The sequence below is a fragment of the Pteronotus mesoamericanus genome, unplaced genomic scaffold (assembly GCF_021234165.1).
Source record: "Pteronotus mesoamericanus isolate MK-2021 breed Mesoamerican mustached bat unplaced genomic scaffold, CSHL_Meso_final scaffold_167, whole genome shotgun sequence".
Taxonomy (NCBI): domain Eukaryota; kingdom Metazoa; phylum Chordata; class Mammalia; order Chiroptera; family Mormoopidae; genus Pteronotus; species Pteronotus mesoamericanus.
In genome coordinates, this window is record NW_026555308.1 from 45,580,202 (window position 1) to 45,597,496 (window position 17,295).

The 17,295-nt window shown below is 35.2% G+C and overlaps 1 pseudogene; it reads left to right on the top strand.

Annotated features, from left to right (window-relative positions):
- Positions 1-526: 526 nt before the first annotated feature.
- On the top strand, positions 527-10,465 carry LOC129083550 (dematin-like; annotated as a pseudogene).
- Positions 10,466-17,295: the final 6,830 nt, after the last annotated feature.

The window sequence follows — 17,295 nt, forward strand, 5'->3', positions numbered from 1 at the left end:
TAAATGACTAAAACTCAATATAAATAACTTTATCAAGTTAATAAAGTATTTCAGTTTTCTACTGAGATGGAAATATGCAAATAAAATAACTGACTAACGATTTTTTAGGTTAGCTATGATTTTACATAACCCTGTCCCCACTTAGTGTATACTGATATCCATATCCATTCCCAGAACAAGTATTCAGGAAGCCCACAATTTCCTTGGAGTAGCAAGGCAACCAACTCATTAAATCACAATGATAACCTAAAAATATATGTGAAAGGGCACAGCAGTAAAGAGAGAAACAACTGTCCAACTTATGCAGTGTCCTAGGAAAGTGTTTTAAAATTCACAACATCAAATGGGCATCTTCTCTTATGACTACTACATAATGCTAATAGCAACTATGGATTAATACAGGTGATCATATACAAGCCACTCTTCATGAGATAGGCCCTTACTAAGAATTTAACACACAATCTCTTATTTCATCTTTGTAACAACCCTATGAAGTAAGCATTATTTTCCCCCAGTTTTACAGACAATGAAGCTCAAGGTTGGAGAAATTAAGTTACTGGAGCCTCCCAACAGGTTAATAATAGAAGCAGACCTCAAGCTAGATTTGCCTCACTCAACACCTGAAGTCTTGGTCACTGACCTGCACATCACTTTGTGGACAACCCTGGGCAAAGTAAAAGTTGCCTGCTCCAAACCTGACATCCCTCTGAAATTTTGAGCTTTATCAGTTAAATTTCTGTGAGTGCTGCCTTTACTCAATAACAACAATAGTAAATGTTTATTTTAATGCCATGCTTTTGGAATCTCTCCAAAAAAGTTGGAATAACATTTTCATACTTTCCATGAAGATAATGACATTTATCCCTGGCTTTATATGTCTCTCTGACATCTCTACTGTTTGAGAAGTTCAGCTGATGATATATGAGAATTACAAAACACACACTGTTAAAGAAAATGAACTTTTAAATAAGGATGAAAAGTTCAAAACAGGAAAATAAATGTGGAAAATTTTTGCAGTCATGAATAAAGTTAGTACAGCAATGCCTTATCAACTGTGGCTGTAGCAATCATATTTTTATTTTTCTATAAAATGGTTATATATCTGCTTAATTTTTTTTTTAATTTTCACACCTATTTCTACTGGAATTACTACTTTCCCACTTTTTTGGACCAGTTCAATGAATCTACTGGACAGCGCAGGCATAAGGCATCTATTTAAACCCCATGGTCTCAATACATTGATAGAAGAGTAGAAATACATGTCCTTTAGGATTTTAATAATTTGCAAACATGCCAAGCAGTTACATAAGCATTTGGCTAAGGGTTGCTAAAAATGCGAAGGAGATTGTAGGTGTAAGATACATTAAATTTCATGTCAGTAAGGGGCGGTTTGAAAACTTTAGAAAGAAATGCACGTTGCATAATATAAAACATCTAGGAGAATCTGCCTCAGCAGATTATACTGCTTCAGCAATATTTCCTGAACAGCTAGAAGTAATTCCAGAGAAAAGTTACCTACTACTGTGTGTGTGTGTGTGCGTGTGTGTGTATTTAACTAGTACTTTGAGTTCAATGGAATGGATAAATTTACAGCTGATTTCTAACTCAGATCTAGTTTATTTTAGAAGTATATTTTTACTGGAATTTTTATTTACTGAGTTTTAATTTTTAAAAACACTAATTTTTTTTTTGCATTCTTTAATCAGCTGTAGTTTTGCCACACACTATACTTTTCAGTAATGTAAAACCTATGTTTGGCAATCGATCACTGTGCAAAAATAGATGCCAGGATGACACAGTATGCTTAGTAGATGCGGAGCATGGATTTGGACAGACCCAAGATTATCAGAATAAAATTGATTACATGATTCACAGCATCCAGGAGATAATAATAAACCACTGACAGGCAGGACATTCTGTCTCTTCCATATTTGATTTCTAATCCAGGCTGAAAGTGTCTGGAGTCATCTCTGACGTCTCCCCACTTCAGGTTCCATATTTAATAATCAAGTCCCGTAGTTCTACTGTCATGGATCTTTCAAATCAATTTCTTCCTTTCTGTTCTCATTGACACCACCATATTTCAGACTTGCATTACCACAGTCTGCTCTGTCACAATACGGGCTTCATGCTAATCAATCCTGAAAATGCCATCAGGCGAATCTTCATAAAATGCAATTCTAGACATGTCACTCACCTGCTCAGAAATTTTCAACAGCTCCCCAGTGCCAAGGGTATAAAGTCTATGCATGTTAGTTTAGGCCCTGTATCATAATTATTGCTGGATGTTTAGTTTCTTCTTAGGAGGTGGGTCTATTTTTAACATGCATACACACAAACTACCTGGAACAGAAATTTACACATAGAGTCATGTATTCATCCTTATAGATTCTATCATGACTCACATGTACATTTCTCAATTCCATCTAATATGTAGTTATCATAGAATTATGCTCTCTTATTTTTAATTGCCCCTGGACTATAACATTCATTGCTTCAGAAATTTTTCTATCATGGTTTATAAGAATTAAGTATTAGAGACAGTGTCTCAAAAATAGTCATCACTGTCTAGTCTACATTGTTGATATGAGTCAAGGAAAGGAAGACATTCCATTACTTATCTATGCAGCATAAAATCCTTGAGGTCAGTCTGACCCTAATCTTTAGTCCTTCTCAATCCACCTTTACTTCCTTCTCCAATTTCTCAGTAACTTGCGTGAGCCAACAAATGTGTTAGCTAACTTCTGAATTAGTCCAACAGTTGTGCCAACTTCCAGCCTCAGAGAAATCAAATGAAAGAAAATGATGCCAAATAATATTTCCAAAGACCATATTTGTCTGAACTAATTATTTTAACTTACTAAGACTTATAGTTTAATGCTGCATTTACAGTCCCCCTATCCTGGGGTTGTTTATCCATTCTGCCTCTTGCTGCAGAGAGAATGATTACAGGTGAATCTCCACATGGGTAATTTAGATGGAAGATCACTTATCAGACCACTTGTGTTCACTTCAGAACTAAAAATACTGTTGGGGCCCCATAAATGTTAAATAGCACTAGGAATAATAATAACTAACCTCTTTGTAGTACATGTGCTCCTGAGTGCACACACTTGAATTTTTTCCAATTACAATTCAAGAACATTTCAGCTCCCTTTATTCAGGACCATTATTCAGGCTCTTCTGGAAATGTTTTATTCAGGTTGCACATCTCTTCTCCACAATCTTTGATTTAGAATTCAGCTCCTTAATAATGAGTGGAAACTTGGGCCTGAAAGAGAAAAACACCATTTTTTAAATGATGAATGCTACAGGCACACGTTGTCTTAATCTGAAAAAAAAATTAAACCCTGAAACATTTTCCTAAACTGCTAACTAAAATGCTTGAACCTTGAAAACAAAGAAAAAAGACAACTTACAATACAATTCAACTTTATTTTTTAAGTATCTGTGATCACATCTGTGATATTACACAGTAACATCAAAAAATGGGCTGGAGCATTTTAGTCGTGTCCTCTTGGCAAATGCACACCCCAAACTAGACATGCAACGAGAATATAAGAACAAAATAGAAAATACCCATTTTTTTGCGACGAGATGGTTGCTATTACTGTCGCTGGTGATGATGGTGAAGAAAAAGGCCTGATCTCTATAGGACAGCTGTGCTCAGCCCTTACCCAGGCTGTTGTTTATTCTCTTGTTCATACCTGATGACAGCTGGGGAACCTTTTAAGCACTATTATGAAATCCAAGCCAAAAAAAAATCTTTCAAAATAAATCAGCCCTGTTTATCCCCATCTCAGGGAGTTGGGGCAACTCATTGTGAGATTTCCTTTTTTAACCATGAAGTGGGCTATTTTGCTTCAGATCCTTTGTAAACTCAAATCTCACACATAACTACTTGGCCATTCATTGAAGAAATGGTCATAAACAGAGCCGGTCCTGGAGCACCTGAGTACTGTATGCATGGAGTGCTTCGAGGGTCCCGCTGAGGCAGAGCTGAATGACTGCTGCTCATGGAGGAGTGGAAGGACACGACGGGCACAGGAGCAATGTTTAGACACGTGTCTCGGTGGCAGAATCTGCCAACCCAGCAATGGCTTGCCGAGGAAATAAAGACGCATTTAGAACCACCTATTTTTAAATGACCACCATGACAAGAGCCGTTAAGTATTAAACAGGTGTGTGCTATCCGTGATTTCATTTGGATCTCCCAACTTAGTGGTGTCAGTAGAACTAATAACTGAGACAGATAAAGTGGCATACTTCCTGCATGGATTAAGATTCTGTATGAAAGCCAAAATAAAGTGCTGCACACCTGCCGCATTTGAGGAAACACAGTTATAATTCCTAAGATGCTTATCTAAACTTTCTGGTCTTAAATTCTCAAATGAATCAGCTCGAAAGATTTCAGATAGTTGTAATTTATAGAAAATCACAAAAACTTCTGTGGACATATATCAGTTCCAAATCTCTTACTTAGGCCAGCTTCAAAATTACGTTTGCTCTGACTCCTGCATGTGTGATCTGATAAGGTGACTGACATATATTAATTACTATAAAATGAAACAAAACAATGACCTAGGATGAATAAAACATTGGTTTAAAAAAAACCCCTTGTTCCAATGCTCTACACTTGAATTGGTTAAATTTATTGTTGTTAATATTTAAATGTATTGAATTTATTTGGTGCAGGTTTCAAGTATTCAACTCAATAAAACATCTACACACTGTGCATTCTGTTCCCATTGCCCTAACTAAAGTCTCCTTTTGTCTTGATTTCCAGCCCTTTCCTCCCTCTTCCAACCCAGGACACCTTTCCTTTTTTTGGCTATCGCCACATCATTGCCTGTATCTATGCATTTTTGGGGGGTGTTTTGTTTTGTTTAATCTCTTCACCTTCTTTCATCCAGTTCCCCCAAAGTCCTCCCCTCCAGCAGCTGTCAGTCTGTTCTTTGTATTCATACCCCTGTTTCTATTTTGTTCATTAGATTCGATATATAAGTAAGATCATATGGTATTAGTTAAATTTAAAAATATATACATAAACTCTACTTGGCAGGTGAAATAAAACCTTGCAAAATATATTTTGAAATTTTGCCTCAGAATTTTGTTATTTTATAAACATTATCTTTTCTTCTTTTTTTCCCTACTATATAAGTAAGAATATAATTGAGCTTTTTCTGAAAACATCTCAGCTCAGCAATTCAAAAAGTCTTCAGCTCTATTCAAGATGTTTTGCTATGCATTACACTGTTTAAAATGATAAATAAGCATTAGTCCATATCATCAAAAAACTTACCCTGAGTAGAAATTACATATTTAGAAATACAAATATAATATGCAAAGAGTTAAATGTTGTAAGAGAAATACAAAATAATTGACAGAATAATAATTTTTAATTTAAATTTTTATATTTTCAAAAATGGAAGCCATACATGTATCAAATGATAAATTCCAACAGAAATAAAAGGCAAGGCATTTTCAGAAAAATAAAAAAAGAATAGTTGAAATAATATTAAAATATACTTATAAAATCAGGTTATCTTTGTAGATAAGTTAGGAACTAAGTTTGTCTGGAACAAAAGATGCATAATAAAATCCAAAGGACAGCAGGAATAAGGCCATAGACTCCTTTTAGCCATATTAATGAGTATGAAATGTGCTCTGTAAGCTGTGGATAACTGTTAACATGAATTTTTTTACTAACTTATTTTATTATTTTATTTGACAAGTTATACATAACAATATAATATTGGAAAATATAATAAATATTACATGACCTCTCATCATGGTTAACATTTTAACATACGTCATTTTAAAAGAAATATTTACAGAATGAGACCACACTGAGCATCATGTTGTAACTTGCTTTTTAAATTACATATATATGTAATGAACAAAATAATATGTATTCAATATATAATAAAATCCCTTACATAACACATTTTTTCATCTTTTTATTAAATAACTGCACAAATTTTATTTATTGAATGTATCCTAATTTATGTAACAATTCTTATGTTGTTATACATTTAGATTGCTTTTTACTATTACACACAAGTGCAACAAAAAACCAAATATTTAGTATTTTTTTCCTAGATACTTTTCATACTATATATGAAAATAGTCATATAGTCAACAGACTATTTACCTGCCCCTTTGGAATTTAACATTTTGGATTTACAATAACATCTTTTTGTATATACATTTTTAGTGTCAATTTATTTGTATTTAGAATAAATTCTGAATGCAAAACTTCAATACAAAAAGAATTAAATGTTTTTAAGGGTACCGATGCATACCTAAAATCTGTGAATGAGAATATGTTTCTCTGGTACCCAAAATAACATGGAATATTACTAAATTTTTAGCTTTTGTGAAAAATGCTACAAATTAAGGGAAAATGAAGGACACCTGTAATAGTAAATTATTTACTATTTTATAAAAATAAAATAGTATAAAAAAATAAAAATAAAATATTTATATTTTATTTTTAAAATATTAAAAAAATAAAATATTTAAAAAAATATTTAAAAATATTTTAATAAAAATAAAAAATAAAATATTTAAAAAAATAAAAATGATGGAAATTACATGTCATTTTTATAGTGTATGTCTTTGCTAGTGATTTTCAACATTTTCATTTTTGCTGTTATTGGCAATTATTTTGTATGTGTGAAATACCTTTGACATCAAGGTTTTTCTCTGTATTATTTATTTGTGACATTTCATTATAAATTAAGAAAATTCTTTGTTAAGCATATATTTTTTCAAAAAAATCCCCACTTTGTCACATACATATATTTGTTTTAACTTCTTGTGGTTAATTTTACTAGAAAGTTTTATGATGATTTTTGGCTTTTTGATGATGTTTTTAAGTGACTTACCAATGTCATAGTTACACAATTTATATACATTTCTTTTTTGTCTAGTACTATAATTTTTTTCTTACATGTACGTTAACCAACTTATGCTGTGCAATTTAGGAAACAAATTTACTTTTCCAACAGGTGATACTCTTTTCTTTATATCATTAATTAACAAGTCCATCATTATTCCTCAATGATTTTTCTCAAATGTCTTCTAAATAAATATCTTCTTTCTCTAAGATAGATGCAAAAATTTTTAAAATAGTTATTTAAAACCATTTCTCCATAAGCATCTCCAAATGCCTATGCAAATACTGTTTATGACAGTAGCTGTTAATTTCTTACTGACGTGAGAAAATTCTGAAGCTCTCTCCTGTTTTATTACTAAAAGCAGATGATTCCAAAAACCACTATTTTTTATTTCTAAACATCTTGCTTTTTAATATCCATAACTTACTTCATTTTCTTATATGAATAACCATCTTTTAATGGACTATAGCTACAAAAAGAAACAATAGCTGCTTACAGATAGGATTCCTACCTGTATTTTAAATTCCATGCTATATGGGTGATCCCTGGGACAGAACAAACACCTCCATAATCCCATTAAACAGAAAGGTTAGCAGGGGTCAACTACAGCTAAGTCATGTTCTTGGAGAAGCCATTAACAGTAATACCCTAGATCTCACACTAATAGAAAGTAAAATAATTCACAGATGAGGAAGGATACTATTAAAACCAAGTTGGGAAAATGGAGGCACAGGCAACTGGTTACCCATTTTCTTCTTTTTTTGTAACATCCAAATGATACTTTTTTTTCTCAACAAGGTTTTGGTGTAAATGCTTGCAAATTGTATTAAAACATATGGCTAATTTAGAAAGAATTCAAATGTCTGTGCTTAAATTACTAAACATAGTCCAGAAGCCATATTACAGCAGGTGAACACATCAGTTACTGGGGACTTTTCAAACAGAATACACTGTGTCCTGCAGCGCGCGCGCGCACACACACACACACACACACACACACACACACAGATCTTCCTATGCCTCTCATTTGCTTTTAAAACCACTAGAGAGTAGGCCATTGTTTCTGATGGAAGTGGATCAAATTTCTGTGGTGTGTTGAGAATTATTTCTGTATTAACTGAGACTGAGAAACACCTTTACATTAACTAAGAGTTTAATCACACAATCATTCAATAAAATTGTAAACAGGAGAGTGATGCAAGTTTTTCCTGTAGAAAGAAAACCTTGATGGCAACGTTCAAAATGTATGAGAAGAAGGCAAGTCTAGAGTCATGGAAATAAGTTAATATTGCAGCTCATTTGTGTTTACTTCTCAAAAAAAGTTCAAGTGAGCATTAAACAACCAGAATTCTGTGGCTAAATATTGATTACTCTGTGAATTATCTAGTTAAAACACAGAGTCTTAATTGTTATACTTAATAATTGCACTATTTATAATCCAAGTTGTTTACTACCTGAGGTTTAACACTCAGAGAATTGATTAAATTGGGTAACTCCTCTCTTGGATGAAAGCAATAACCTTCAATGGAATGCTAACTACCTCTGAGAATTGTGTTTAACTCAGACTTTCATTGCCATAGGCAGAAGTGATTGATTTTAGGCTGGGTGAACTGGTTCTTAATACACATGCCCACAGGGAGAATGTCATTTTAATAAGATGCTTCTGTAAGCCACATCCCGCTTAGAACAGAAGGTTTTCTCTTTGTCTTCATGAGTAAAAACTGAAGGAGCTCTGTTTGCCCTTAAGTTCACAGTAAACAACTATGAAGTAATGTAATACTGTCGTTAGTCTACAAGATATCTCTTTGTCGGTTCAACTACCTATTTTTATTTTTTTAGTTGTAGCCTTCCTAGAAAAATAAATCCAAGTTTAGTATTCTTGAAAACCACTAATTAGTATACCTACATCTGCTTGTATTGGTCCTTCAGCAGTCGTTCTCTTGATTTTACGATGCGTTGTTTTGCTCTGCTACTACTATGCCACAAGTAAAAATAAGTATTCAAATAATTGGAAATCATGGAGGGAAAGTAATAAAATGAGCATCTTCATCTCAAAGATCAGGGCAATCAATACTAAGTCTTTTAAAAATATAAAATCACTGATTAAACAAAGTCCGATGACTCTGGGGACTGATTAAACAAAGTCCCCAGTGGAGTATAAGCACTCAGGGTTGCTCAAGGCTAGCAACTAAGTTGTGGGAAAGCTGTTTATATATCTATTTCTACCCATGTTTTAAAACTTAAAATTTTGGTGTATGCTTTCTAAATCATGTAATATATTAATATCCTATGCTAAAATTTTTATGAATACTAAAAGTTCACATATTTGGGCCTAAACAACATATATAACAATGTCAAAATTATACAACCAAATTTACCATGCATTGTTCTTACTGTACATTATCTAGCGTACAAAACCTATAAAATAGATTACTTTATGGGTATTTATATAATTAATCACTTATAAAAAAATAGTTGCTTTAAACTTTTCAAGCTGTGGCTGGTACTATAGGACAAGGACAAGGCCATCCTGGACAGGGACTGACCTGACCCCAAGATCTGCAAGCCTTAATTCTCCTATTTCCTCCTGGAACATATAGTCCCCTGGAATCATCTCCCAGGCTTCACCCCCAAGAACCAATGGGACCCACCAGACCAGCCTACATTTCCACCATCCTGAGATGGTCTGCTCAGATTCCAAAATCTCTAAGAAGCCACCTCTCCACAAGCAGAGAAAGTCCGTGGGAGGCAGCTCTCAGAGAAAGCCTTTCACTGAGGACCTCATTATGGAGTCATCTGAGTTTCCTACAGCCCATCCCGCTGACCCAACCAGCCAACCAAGACTAAAAACAACTACTGGCCATACTCCCATTGCTAGCCATTGTAGAGACATAATAGAAGAAACAGAAGGCACCTCAGAGGGAAGCAGAGAAAGAAGAGGAGAAGGAAAATGATGATTCCAGAGAGGAGATGCAGACTGTGAGGGAACATCAAGGAGAGGAACCCAGTAAGGTGACTTACAACTTGGGAAAGAGGATCTTGAAGGAAGAGATGGAAAAGTCATTGCCTATCTAGAGGAAGACCTGCTTCCTGCCAGACCAGACCCACCCTCATACCTCCTTTAACCCAGGACATATAAATCTTCTCTGTACCGGCAGTAGAACCACCTTGAGCCAGTTACAGTCCACAGCCCTTGAGGAGTGAGACTGGAAGCCCAGGCTTGTATATCTATCCCTGTGAAATGCTAGTGGTGACCAGTCAGGAGTGAATGAACCAAGTTGCCTCTGGGTGTGAATGGGATGAAGCTTGAGAGGCATCTGTCAGCAGAGAACTCAAGGTTATTTTCCATGTGTCCTGAAGAGTTTTGCAAGGTGGTTCTGTGGAGGCAGAGCAAACTCAAGAAAAAAACCTCTTTCCTAGTCACCCCTACCCTCTCCATGACTGACATATCACTGATGTTTCAGGGCACTGGAGCTGGGGTCACGGCATTTCCTCAAGGCATTCCCTTCCCCTGTCCAGCCAGGATTGACCATCTCTTGGGGGAGCAGGGAGATGGAGCATAGGCGGGGTTGGCTTCATTCCCTGCATGAAAAGAAGCCAGGACATCTGCAGCCCTACCACCAGGGAACATGGACTTTCTTCCCCATCACGAGGAGGGCTCATTCTCCCATCTGAAGGCCCCACTGCACAGGACCAACCCAGTGTGGGTTCCAGAACACTCAGAGTTAATGTTTGTGCCCTCTCCCAGCCCCGCACCCCCACGTAAATGCCCTTAGAAAAGAATGAGAAGAAATGAACATGGCATTTAGTGGTCAGGCCTGTCAGCTCTTTGGACCAATGAGTGGGTAAGAGTGGGAAACAGCCAGGCAGCAAGGAAGGCTCTGGGACCCTGTGTGCACTCAAGCACACCTCCTCGCTTCACATTTGGCAGCCTTCCCTGCCCCTGAGCCTCCTGCTTCTCTGACTCTAACAGCAGCAGGCTCTAGCTCAGCCCTCAGCAGGGAAGCCACTGTGCCCTTTAGCTCACCCTGTTGTTTACTACTTTTGACTCCCAAGCTTCAAAGCTTCTTGCTCTAACCTTGTGGCTTCCCCAAAAGCCTAGATTTAAAGTAGAGATGTCATCTCTACAAAACTCCAACCCATATCAGCCTCCAGGCAAAATCAACTAGACTTTTGCTTTCTAACACCAACCCAAGTCCTGGGCAGAACCAAGGCCTTTAGAGTCTCTTGAATGGGATCAAAAGGCCAAGCTACAAGGACATTTCTGAGTGTCCCAGCTACCAAGTCCTGCCCATATGCTGCATTCCCCACTACACTCTCTAAAGGATGTAATCTGTTGGGATACACCCCTGCCTTCTTCACCTAATCTCTGTCCTACCTCATACACATTCCCAGCTCTTCTTTTCTACAAATACTTATGTGTATATTATATTGTATGTGTGTGTGTGTGTGTGTATTTAAATACAATATATACAATATTTATTTATATTGTACATAAATAAATTTGGGGAAGGTTGTTTCTGTCCAGACCCTGGCATCCCTTTCAATTATGTGTGTGATAATGATGAGGAGGGGAACTCTACTTGGAATTAAAGGTGGCATCGGGTTTCCTTTCTTACACATATGTATATATACATGAACATTCTATAACATTCTATTTAATTGAAAGTAAAATAAAATGGAAAAAAGTGGATTTGACTTGTGTGTGTATATATAGAGAGAAAAGAGGGAGGAAGAGAGAATATCCAAATACACATGATACTCAGATAAGGCAAAAATTATAAAGGCAACTTTTTTTTGCCTTCAGACTTGAACTGAAACATTGATTTTTTCTTGGGTCTTCAGCCTGCTGGCCTTCACACTGGCATTGACCCATCAGCCCTCCTGGTTCTCCAGCTTGCTAAATCACCCTGCAGATTTTGGGACTTGCCAGCCTCCATAATCATGTGAGGCAATTCCTTATAATAAATCTCTCTTTCTTTCTATAGATAGATAAGTAAAGAAAGGAAGAGAGAAAGAGAGAGAGGCAAAAATGCTAGAGACAAATTTTTTATTATATTGATGCCATTTTACACATACACACACACACACACTCTTCTGTTTCTCTGCAGTGCCTAAGTAATACGCTGTTGTATAAGACTGAAGACAACACCTTCATCTTATTATGAGGACCAGGAGATCAGCTGAGGTTTCACATGTTGTCTAGTGATGGAAACAATATTTTTTTAAAAAAATGTTATTTCCCAGTATGACATGATGACTTCAATAACACCTGCACACTTTTATAAAATGTAACCTGAAAAAAAAAATGTTATTATTAAGGCAGTAAAGTGTTGTCAGTCTCATTAATGATTGTATTTTTAACTTTTCCTCACTAAATAATTTGTTTCTAATCATGAATGTGCACTTTAATAGAGCTAAAGAGAGTAGTGTTAAGGAGATAGCACATTTACCATTGAGCAGTAACATAAAATCAATAGCAGCTAGTCATACAGGCTTTTTCAATTTCCATTGCACATGGTACACAGCCTGTGGTTCAGTGGATAATCCAATTGTAAACAGTGACTCATTGTTAACAACTCTAGGAAATAGGATTAGCAACTTCTAATTTCCAGGTAAACCTATTTCATTTTTGTCCTGCAAATAAAAACAATGTGTTCAGAGATTTAGCTTTTCAGCTTTCAGATCTCGCAGAAACAAAAATGTTGGAAACAAATTTTTATTGTACTGATGCCAAATGGAAACCATTGAGTATATATACATTTATAATGTCTTTTAACAATTTTGTACCAGAAAAAGAAAATCCATAAGTGTAATGGATTTAAGTTCAATTAAATAAAACTTAAAACTTGAAGTAAAAGAAAAAGCACAATTGAATTTCTGGAAACTCAAAACATTCTAAACTCAAAACTGCCTTCTATACAACAGTATCTTCTACTCAATGTAATTAGAAGATAACTAAAAACCGTATATATTATTAGAAAGCTTTGTTTCCATTACAGAAGTTTTGGATAAGATTTTAGGAATCTGGTTTGTCTTGGAACAAAGTTAATTTGAATCAATGATCTTGGAATTTTTGTGAATTGTTTACTGTACCATTCTAAAACCTATTTTCCTCTGTCTTATCTGCAAATTCGTTTAGTAGGCATGCCTCAGTTGAAACCTATACTTTTACACTGAGTTACGGACTCTTCTTTCCTGTTTTCTGTTCCAAAGAACAGAGAGGATGGTGGCTTCTATTCTGCTTTTAGAACACAAAAGGTCACTATGTTAGGCCATAGGGCTGAGACAATAATACTCATGCTTGGCTTTTTAAAAATGTCTATTCTTGAACCCTATACCTATCTCTAACTGATCTGATTTAGAAACTGCTAATCTGTGTTTTTAAGCTCTCCAGATATTTAAAATAGGGCTATAGTGAGAAACACTGGCCTGGATTAATAAAATAAGGAATATTCCAAAAGGAAGCCTGAGGCTATGTAACTGGGATTTAAAACCATAATATTGATTGTTCAAGTTAGTAGCAAAATAAATGGACTGAATCCAAATAGCAAATAAGATCAATTAAGAGACAGAATAAAGTTAGTAGACAGGAAGGTCAATATGGTATACGGGACAAGTTTTGTGGAACAGTTTTTATGATGTGATCATTAGCAGAAAGTATATTGAAGAGGTAACTTGAATGAGCCATTTCGGGCTGGAAAAACTTTGAATAAATGTCTTCCTAGCTCCTTCTATGGGAAACCTGACTTCCTATCCAAAGAAATTATACTATTCTGACATTGCAAGTCACGTATTTCCATTGAACTCATTAATGGTCAAGAAACCTGCTCACATCATTCTGATATACGTATGTACTATCTAACATGAGATTGGACAATGTTTATGTCATTTACAAGTTTATAGTAGGAAGCAGTTAAAAATCAGAGTTCTAATGACCATGGACCAACCAATCCCACTCATAAATTTATAATGTATTTTTATAAATATGTACTCTTGTTGGATTTTGGGAACCACTAGAATTAATTTATTTATCAATCTTTTATTCTGTATTAGCTATGTCCGGTAGGCTCTAGGCACTTAGAAAAATTTACATTCCTTTCATCAAAGATCTCACATTCTCATAAATTACATAGAAAGTTACTCAACAATTAAAAAATACTTATGATACTGCATAATTAGTGATATACTATAGATAAGGACAAGGTGTGAGAAGGGTGGGAACAAAATAATTTTTCAATTGTGGTTGGGAGTGGACTGCTGACTACCATCAAAACATCTTTGAGAGGAAACTGCATTTACGGTAATTCTTGAAGCATAAGGCGGGGTGGGGGTGGTGGGTGGTGGCGGTTAAGCCACTATAGTGCAAGGCACAGAAAACTCCAAGAACATGAATTAAAGCATGGCCTGAATAAGAGTGTAGGGAATTACATGGGAAAGATAAAACCAGAAAAATTGCCCTCCTCCATTTTTTAAAATCCAAAATAGTTTGTTTTATCTTGAAGGTAATGAAGAATAACTTGAAGATTTCACAAAACATGTGAACAATCAGATCTTTAAGAATAAAAAAAAATATATGAGAGAAACATTACTTATAAGACAAAATAATACAGTTGAAAATTATGCAAAACAGAACTATGGAAGTTAAGATAGAGTCTGTGAGTATGGATTTAACAGAATTCACTGAGGCATTTAGGAACTGACAGGATTTAGTCAACAGCAGGAATAAAGAGGGCCAGAATGCATAATATAAGATGACTCCCAGTTTGGGGGTTATGAAACCAAGTGATGTTGAAGTGCCATTTACTGAGGAGATAAAATAGTTAATTTAATACATAGAAATTTTGAATTTATTCTTGTACAAGTTGAATTTTAAAATGTGAGGTATCACATTTTATAAACTCTTATTTGTACATTTTGTGACATTTAAACATATCTAACATTAGAATATAATTTCATTGGCATAAAATTTGTTTGTTGTATATGAGATACTGTTATCTATTAAATTGATGAAAGAATCACTATGAAATTTCAGGACTATATTTTGATTTTCTTACATTTATGTGCTTGAGATATAGATTGTGGCATCATCAAATTATATTTGTTTGCTCTGGTCAGTGTGGCTCAGTTGGTTGGAACATCATCCAATACACAAAAAGGCTGAGGGTTTGATTAGGGTCAGAGTATATAACTAGAGGTTGCAGGTTCGTACCCCAGTCAGGGTGTGTATGAAAGGCAACAATCAATGTTTCTAGCTCTCTCTCCTGCCTGACCCTTTCTCTCTCTCTAAAAGCAATGAAAAAATGTCCTCAAAAGAGGATAAAAAACAATAATAATAAAATTATATCTCCTTGTGATAGCCATGGGTCTTCTCAGAAACATGGTTTCCAGCTTCTGCTTTCTAATGTACAGGAGACCATAGAAGCAATTGATGGCAACACTAAGGTGACAGAAAATCTGTCAGAGTCTACACCCTTGCTAACCAATATATTCCTGAGAAGATATTAAGGCTTAAGATAAAACCATGGAAAACACAAAAACGTAGGGTATGGTGGAGGTTATACGCCCACAAAGGAGGCTATGAAAGATAGCTGAGAAAAGTAGACAGAAATCAATGAAGCCAAAGAGAAGAAAGCATTTCAATGGGAAAAAAATGAAATAGTCAACTCTGTTATCAAATACTACCCAGAAATTAATTATAGAAGAACCATATATTATGCAATTTTGCATTTAAGAGTTTTGGCAATCTTGGCAAAAGTAGTTTCATGGATTTCCAGGGAACTGGAATTCTATAAAGTACAGTCATCTTTGGGCAAGTAGCATGAGTGAGAGATGAAGGATATTCTTCAAAAAGCTTATTGTTAATGGACAGAATGATGTGGTGTGATGCTTAAAAGAATATACAAACTTGAAATGAGTCCTGGGTTTATTAACTGTTTTAATTTAGAGGGATGGAAATTTGTTGAAAGAAATGGTGAGGTTACAAGATTCAGCCATGATACCTGATGGATTGAAGTCCTTGAGAAATGGGGATGATGAAATCCATAGCAAAGGGGGAGGGTTCTTTTTAACAGAAAAAAAAAAATGCTTCATCTGAAAAGACAGGGACAAAGGTAAGAGTGGATACGTTGCAGGTGAAAGGTTAAGAAACTAGACTCCTCCTAGTCCAGTCTGTTTTCTCTATAAATTCCAAGGTACTGTCATCTTCTGAGAATCAACAAATATGAATAGATTAGGAAACTTAAGAAGAGTTATGGGAGCTTAGAATAATAACGCATGGAAGAGAGATTGATGGAAAGCTTAAAGGATTTCCAGAAAGATTTAAGTGCTTAGTTGAAGCCAGGGACTGTGACTCTGCTCTCTCCCATCTTCCCTAGTTCTGTGATTTCCTTGAGTAGTGCTCAGTTGCTAGACATAGTAACCAGATAACCTATTTGACAATTGGGCTGTTAAGTACAAGTATAAAGGGCAAGAGGGAGACAAAGCTCTCAAGGTTATATTACAAAGAGGGACCAGAGTGAGGTTTCACGTTTTCAGGCTTAAACGCAGAAACTTATAAAGCCAAGACAGAAAAACAGAAAACTGAAGAATCACGTAACTAAAAGTCATCATGGATTTAATACATGAAAAAAGGGAGTTGCAGGCGGGAAAGGTATATACAGTTAGTAGACTGTTACAGTTTACTACTGCATATAGAGCAATTATTGTGTTTTGTACCCTCATCTTCCACTACTATGCCTGACACTCAATAAGTGTTTCTCAAATTGAACTTATTCTGAGATGAACAGAGAAAATATTTTTAATTGAGAGATGAGCCATATAGTTGTCTTATGTCGTAAAATACTTTGCCCATATAGATAGAGCATAAAGTCTCATATCCAAAGCTAGTAAACCACTCAAAAGTAATAGTGAGCACTAAGCCTCAATTTCAAGCTAAAACTCAGAGGATATGATTCAAATATCATGCTTCGACCAGCAAAATCTAATTTTAAAACTAGATGAGTCACCCCATCCATGGGATATTTTAGGTAAAAATTGTTTTGTATGAAGAGATTTCCTATCAGAGTCTAAAAGTAACACAGGGGAAACATAGCAAATTATACACAATTTTTATTCTTGGCTTTCTTCCACTGAAAAGAATGCTTTTTTACTCTACTGAAGAAACTGATCCTAGGGATGCATGTGTTGACAATCATTTGTAACAATATCTACTCTTCTCATTTTAAAGGAAAAAAGTCCTTAGAGATCACTAATCCAAGCACTTCATTATACTGCATAAAGAACACGTCCTGAAAAAAGGTTAAGTGATATGTTTCCAAGGTCATATGGAGAGTAAGCAGTTGCAGTGTAGCCAGGACCATACTCCTGCACTTACAGTGAAAATCACTGGAAT